Genomic DNA, 7091 nt, shown 5'->3' with positions numbered 1-7091 from the left:
GTAATATGAATGTTTGATCTAACAATTTTTTTTCCATATTGATATTATGTTTGATTTGATATTTCTGTCTAATATCGATATTATGTTTTGAATTGTTAGTTCCACTTTACTGCTTGTCAATTTCTTTTTGCTTTCACATGGTGCTGTTGTTTCCATTGTTTCAGGATGTAGGTTGACAGAATGTTGAAGTAAATTTAATTTGGACAATAAGTCATTCGGTAGATTTTTGTCTTGACTTTAACTTTGAAATAAATGATTTTGTCATGGAATGCCAAAAGGGAGATTGTTAGGTTCGATTTATATAATCGACAATTTCTAAATTTGTAATTGACAATTTTCTTAGTCAAAATGGTGTTTTAGTTGAATTGTATTAGGAGTTAATTAAGTTGTAATTAAAGTCAAGATAGTTAAGGGCAGATAGTATAGTTCTTGAAGGAGTCAAAGATGTCCAAAAAAATCACATATGATTAATGAAATGTAATTAGAAGTAAAAAAAGTGTCAAAGCGTTGAGCAAGTTTTGCTTCCAGTTCTCAGTCACATGTTGTGACTCATTTTTTACATATAAAACATTCAAATTTGAAAAAAACTAATTCTAGACAAATTGTACCCTTTAAGTTAGTTTTCCAATACACTTTGAATCACCTCTATCGAATATCGATAGAGAAAATTATGAAAAAAATACTAATGACTGTCCAGAGACCGCTCGTTGGCCATCTAATAGGTGCCCTAGTGGAGACAATTTGAGGAACACTAAAATTCGATTTTAAAGCTAATTTTGAGTTCTTTTTCATTCTAAATTGCTCCATTATAAATATACAGTCCCATGAACATTCCGGGTGCATTGAATCATTATTTTACCCAAGAGATCTCATTGTTGAATATTATAAATACATTCCGCTAGTTATATTGATTCAACTCCAAAATCTTTGTTCATATATTTGATATTTATTCATTTTATTTGATTGACTTATATGATTAATTATCTTAATCATATAGAAACCAATCAACAAGTGACTTGTTACTTTTAGTTGTTCTAATTACGCATTTGGGTCTAAACAACAAAAATTTCCAACAAGTACTGTGGGCACTTGAGTGGTTGACGCGTCGCCTTTTTCTCCTTATTCCATGTTTGATCTCTTTGACTTCTCTTAAGGACAGTAATACCAACCCTAAACTATTTTCACTTTAATTACAACTCGATAACTCATTATTTTGAATACGAAAATTGACAATAACTAATTTGGACCTTGCCAATTACGAATTTAACCTAACAACTTTTTAGTCTCTAAAACTTACATGACTTACTTCGTTTTAACTTTTAATTAAAAAATAAAATTTTCATCAAATTACTCCTAAATAACTTCAAAAATGAGTAAATAATTTTAAATTTCGCTAATAAAACTATGTATTCAAAATTTACTATTTTTCTTACTTTGTAGAAATTAACTAAGCCAATGTCTGAATGGAGAACTTTATTCCAAGTTTCCATTTATTACACTCTTAATTTAAAAAAAAAAAAAAATAGATTTTGAGATTAACATTAAAATAGCCATTAGCACTTTAAATGGTGGTTAGGATTAACACTAAAATAGTCATTAGCACAAGTATTCGTAGTTAATTCTGACATCCCGTGACTTATTTTTCTGTAAATAAATATGTTCTATAGAAAGAAAAATAAATTTTGGAAGTGACTTGTTACCCCTAATAATTGTTGACACATGATAAGTGTATTTTATATACTTATTCAGGGTTTTAAATAATGATATTTTGTAGTTCTCCTGATGAATTGTAGCCTAATTCATGTTATATTGTGTTAAATAGGCAAAACTCAATGTATGATGAAGAATTGGAGAAAAAAATGCAAAAATAGTGAAAAAGGGGCGAAATCCAAATGTCGATGACTAAATTGCAAGCAATCCATAGATGAGACAGGCAACAAAATAAAGATCAAAGGTGCCAAGGATTTAATTGGATATAGTTAGAAGATTAAGGAACAAGATTACAATGGGGGAAACGAATCGATCGAATCAAATACAAAATTGGGGACAAAAATGCAATATTTCAAAAGTTGAGTCGGTTTGCAAAATGATGATCGAAGAATGCCAAGAGTCAAATGGAGTTGAAGAGAAGTCAATTGAATGAGAATCTGCTGAAAATGATCAAAATACACATGTCAGAAAGTTCGACAAAACATTGTATTATGCTTAAGCATAGGCTGGCAGACCTTTGCTTACACAAGGTTCCAAAAATTCAATTCAGAACCCAAATCAAGTTTACTATGCATACACATGGTTCAACTCCAAAAAAAGTTTTTTCGTTATATTGTTCTCGAGATTTTTGGTATGCAATCTTTTGGCACCCTATTTATACCATAAGCCATCCAAAACTTGGGAGGCCTTCCTTAGACCTAAAAATCTCCATATTCTACATATTGTGGAGGCAAAGAACAAGGCCAAGCGTCAAGATCAAGGCGGATCATACAAGTTCATTGAAAAATATTCATCCATTTTCAAGATTCAAGCCAAGAAAATTGAATTTCTCCACTTTCTTCATTATTTCTTCTTTTTCGAGGTGATGTTTTTACAATATTTCTTGTATAATTTAATTATTAAAATGTTAGGCTAGTTTTTCCATTGTATTGAATGAATGATTAACCCTATTACATATTTAATCTGATTTAAGACTATTAATTTAGCTATTTCTTGATTTTCTTGATTGATTTTGTATACACATTGTATTATTTAATTAATTGGCCACCAATTGAATAATTAGTTGCTTGTTGTAGTGTTGAGAGATTATAGAGATATTCTATAATTTAATGCATTTTGGTCATATAAATTCGAACTAAAAATAGGATTGGATAGTGATTAGAATAGATTTAATTTATCTTGGAAAATAGAATTAATTAGACTAGTTTTATTGTTTGTCACAAAAGCTTGCAACTGACTATATTACAAATCACGAACTAAAATAAATGGCTAAGGGGGATACAAAATTCAATACACTCGTTCACATATTTGACAAAATATTTTTTATTCCTTCCTTAGTTTAGAATTAGTTTAAATAACAACAAAATTATGTATTTTGTGTTACTAATATCGAATTTAGTAGTAACTAGTGAACTAGAATTAAATATTATTTCTCCTGAGACAATAGCTCATAATTCACTTTATTATGACTTGTCAACGATCCTTAAGCTTGTGGGTTTCACGTGAACAAGTTTTTGGTGCCGTTGTAGGGGAATAGTTCCATTAAGTTGGATTTTTCTTAATTTTTTTATTTATTTTAATTTTTGTTCTTTTAGGCTCTAATTGAAATACTCGACCTCTTTTTTTTCAGTCTTTGCAAGTTTCCACCATTTTATGCAAGATCTTGACGAGATCAAGATCCTCCCAACAGATCCTGAGATTGAAAGGACTTTCAAGCAACACGGCAAAGAATAGAGAAGAGGTAGGGTAAATGGTTTGGAATCAAAATTAGGTTCAAGATGCACTACAGGAAGCAACGTTTCCAATTCAAAAACCACCTCTTGCTCAGCTAGTATTAGTGGGGGATTATGTTAATCCAATACCAGCTGTAGTTCAACTTTCGATTGTCTATTCGCCCTTTGAACAAGCCAACTTCTACATCCAACCAGAATTCATAAACCTCTTCTAGAATCATCAAGACATCAAATTTTGCGGGAAAGCCACAAAAACACATACATGCTTTTCTCATGCCGCGTGAAGTAATCAGCCATGGGGGAATGTCACAAAATGCATTTCGAATGCGTCTATTCCCTCACACTTTGAAGGAATGAGCAAAAGCATGGATAGATTCACTACTTTCCACGAGCATTATATCATGGAATGACATGGTACAAAAATTTACCATGAAATTCTTCCCGCCATTTTGAGTCCACCAAATCAGAAATGAAGTATATCTTTTTTGACAGATGGACCTTAAGACATGTTTAGGAGCATGGAACAGGTTCAAGAGCACATTTAGGAAGTGTGCAAATCTTACCAATCCTAAACTAGCGCAAATATATCTTTTCTACATTGGATTGTGCTCTGAATTCCTTAATATTGTAGATGTTTCTACTGGCAGATCAATTTTGACTATCGAGGTAAATGATGCACATAATCTATTTGAGAGGATTGCTAAGAATTAAATAAACAAGCCAACAAATAGAAAAGCTCCAAGAAAGGCAACTGGGATGAATAATGTAGATGTAGTGACAGCGTTAGAAGCACAGATAGAAGCAATAACGAAAAAGCTTGACACTTTAACTCAATTTGTGCACATGGTATAGCATACAACTCTAGTTTGCGCAGGTTGTGGGGCAGATCACATCACGACAAGTTGCCCTTTGGTAAAGGTCAGTTATGCACAGAATTATCTAAGGTAAAATGGACCTTACCCACACAACTGCCATCGGACTTTGAACAAGCATCCTGACTATGCGTGAGTGGATAATTCGGATCAAGTAAATCAGATGAGGGGAAATCCACTAGTGATTTAGCAACAAGAAAAAATGAGGTAATCCTTGGAAGATCGACTTGTCAAGTACATCACTAAGACTAAGATGGTGATACAGAAATAGCAAGCCTTTATACATAACTTAGAGAATCAAGTGGGACAGATAGTGGTTTCAATGGCCAATAGACCACAGGGTACCTTGCTTAGCGACACAGAGAAGGATGCACAAAAAAAGGTACTAGCAATTGAGGCGATGAATTCAGAGATCAAAGAACCACCATCATTCACTATCGTCGCCACAGATAAGGCTTATGGAGAGACAGTTCACTAAATTTCTAGAAGTGCTCAAAAAGTTGCATGTCAACATCCCATTCATCGACGCAATCCTCAAATCCCAAATTACTCCAAAATTTTGAAGGAAATGTTGACCAAAAAGAGGAAGCTGCCCAAGGATGAAATGATACTATTATCTGAAGAATGCAGCGCAATCATCTAGCACAAGATCCTTTACAAATTAAAAGATTTAGAGAGTTTTACTTTACTTTACTTTACTCCATAAGAAATTTACATAATATGAATTGTTTGATTCATTCAGGAGCAAGTATTAATCTAATTCTCTTGCCTCTTTAAAGGAAGTTAGGATTAGGAGACACTAAGGGGGCATCTATTATCCTTTAGCTAGCGGATCGATAACTGAAGCACCCATACGAAGTAGTCGAAGACATATTTATCAAGGCGGGAGAGTTCAATTTTCCAATTGGCTTCATTATTCTTGACATAGAAGAGGCATATCAGATGTCAATAATCCTAGGAAGGCCTTTCTTGTCTACAAGCCAAGCTTTGCTGAATTTTGATACTAATAAGATAGTCCCGAGGGTGGAGGATAAGTAGCAGCACTTCACCATGGATTTTGATATAAGACTCTTGTACCGACCAAATATTGATTGGTAACATTTTTTCGTTGATTAAATTGGACCAATTTTATTGTACCCTTTATTGACCAAAAACTGGTTGCTAATGGTTTAGTTTTAGCAACCAAGCATGAAGTGGTAGCTAAAGAGCTTGGCGGGAAAAAATCGTGCTTATTTATTATGATTGGAGTTTTGGCAATTAGTGAATGACAATTATCATTTGGATAGTAATTGTTGTATACACTACAAGAAAAATGACTTTTTACAACATTTCAATGGCAACATTCACCAATTGTATGTTGCTAAAAGAGATTTATTGCAACATTCAGCAAATGTATGTTGCCATTGGTTGAGAAAAGTAAGATTTAGCAACGTTCTTTGAGTGGTTGTTGCTAATACCCCCTTTCGCAACGTTCAAAGACCGTTGTTTATGTTTTTTTTTTGGCAACTTGCATTGACCGTTGCTGTAGATGTTTTAGCAACGTTCATTGAACGTTGCTGTTGAATAGTTTTGGCAACGTTTACTGAAACATCTAATTGGTATGTTATTTTGCAAGCATCATCAAGAGACTTTCACGCGTTAGATATGGAAGAAGATACTTCTCATGGGGTAACTATTCCATTGGATGTAACACAACTTGAAGACAATCATGAGGAGGATGAGAATTTTGCAAGTATAGATGTTGAAGGCATATTATGTGATATATAAATTGATTAGTTTTGTAACTGTCTTTATACATGTAATTGTTTAAATTACAAGTAGTAGAACTTTGAATCTCATTCTCTTTCTCTTATTGTTTGCAGATTCGTACTCTCTCAAGTAGATTTTTTTGGAACCAGGTGACATTATTAAATATACGCATGATGGATAAAGCTAAGGTGAGTGCATTTCAATACACTTTTTAAGATGGTAACTTTTGAAAAAAATTAACTTTCTGCCATTTTTCATGTTGCATTCTTTAAGTCAAATAAGCAAGTTTCTAAGAGTTCTGAAAGACGAAGCGCTGCAATTGCTATTGCAATTCGGGAGACAAATAAGAGACTACGTCCTTCTAGTGAACCTACATGTACCCAGTCTACTCCAATTACTGGTGATCAAAACATGGCTTCGACAAGTGTAGATGCTACAAAAAAGAAAAGGGGTCCAACTCATTTGAAAATGGTTGTTGAAAATAACTATCAGAAGATGGACCTTGAATTCAATGAATTCGAGCAAGTAGTTGGCCGTAACTCTGATAAATTTGTCAGCATAGCCGGAGCCATAGTACGAGAATATGTGCCGGTAGTTATTAAAAATTGACCTTCAGTGGATGACAACAAAAAAATTGCACTTTGGAATTTTATACAGGTACGTTTATTTCATATGAAACGTACATACATTATTCGTTATACTATGTTTTGTTCAAAGCTTCACTGCCATTTTCGTTCAAAGCTTGACACCATTTTTTATATTTGTGATAAATATAGCAAGGATTCAATGTCAGTGACTGCCATCAAAAAATGACATTTCAATGCATGGGAACATATTGGAGGACATTCAAATCGAGATTGAGAAAAGAAATCAAACGTCAAGTACCAGCCGCCATGAATAGAAAACGCGCTATTGCCCTTCTTAGACCGAAGAATATAAACTCGGAAGAAGCATGGGAAAAGTTTGTAGAAGATACTCTTTCTGCCGATTTTCAAGTAAGTTAAATTTTCATATTGACTTTAAACTT

Source organism: Olea europaea, chromosome 11 (assembly GCF_002742605.1).
Source record: "Olea europaea var. sylvestris chromosome 11, O_europaea_v1, whole genome shotgun sequence".
Taxonomy (NCBI): Eukaryota; Viridiplantae; Streptophyta; class Magnoliopsida; order Lamiales; family Oleaceae; genus Olea; species Olea europaea.
The sequence above is the reverse complement of the archived record's forward strand: the minus strand, read 5'-3'. Positions refer to the sequence as shown.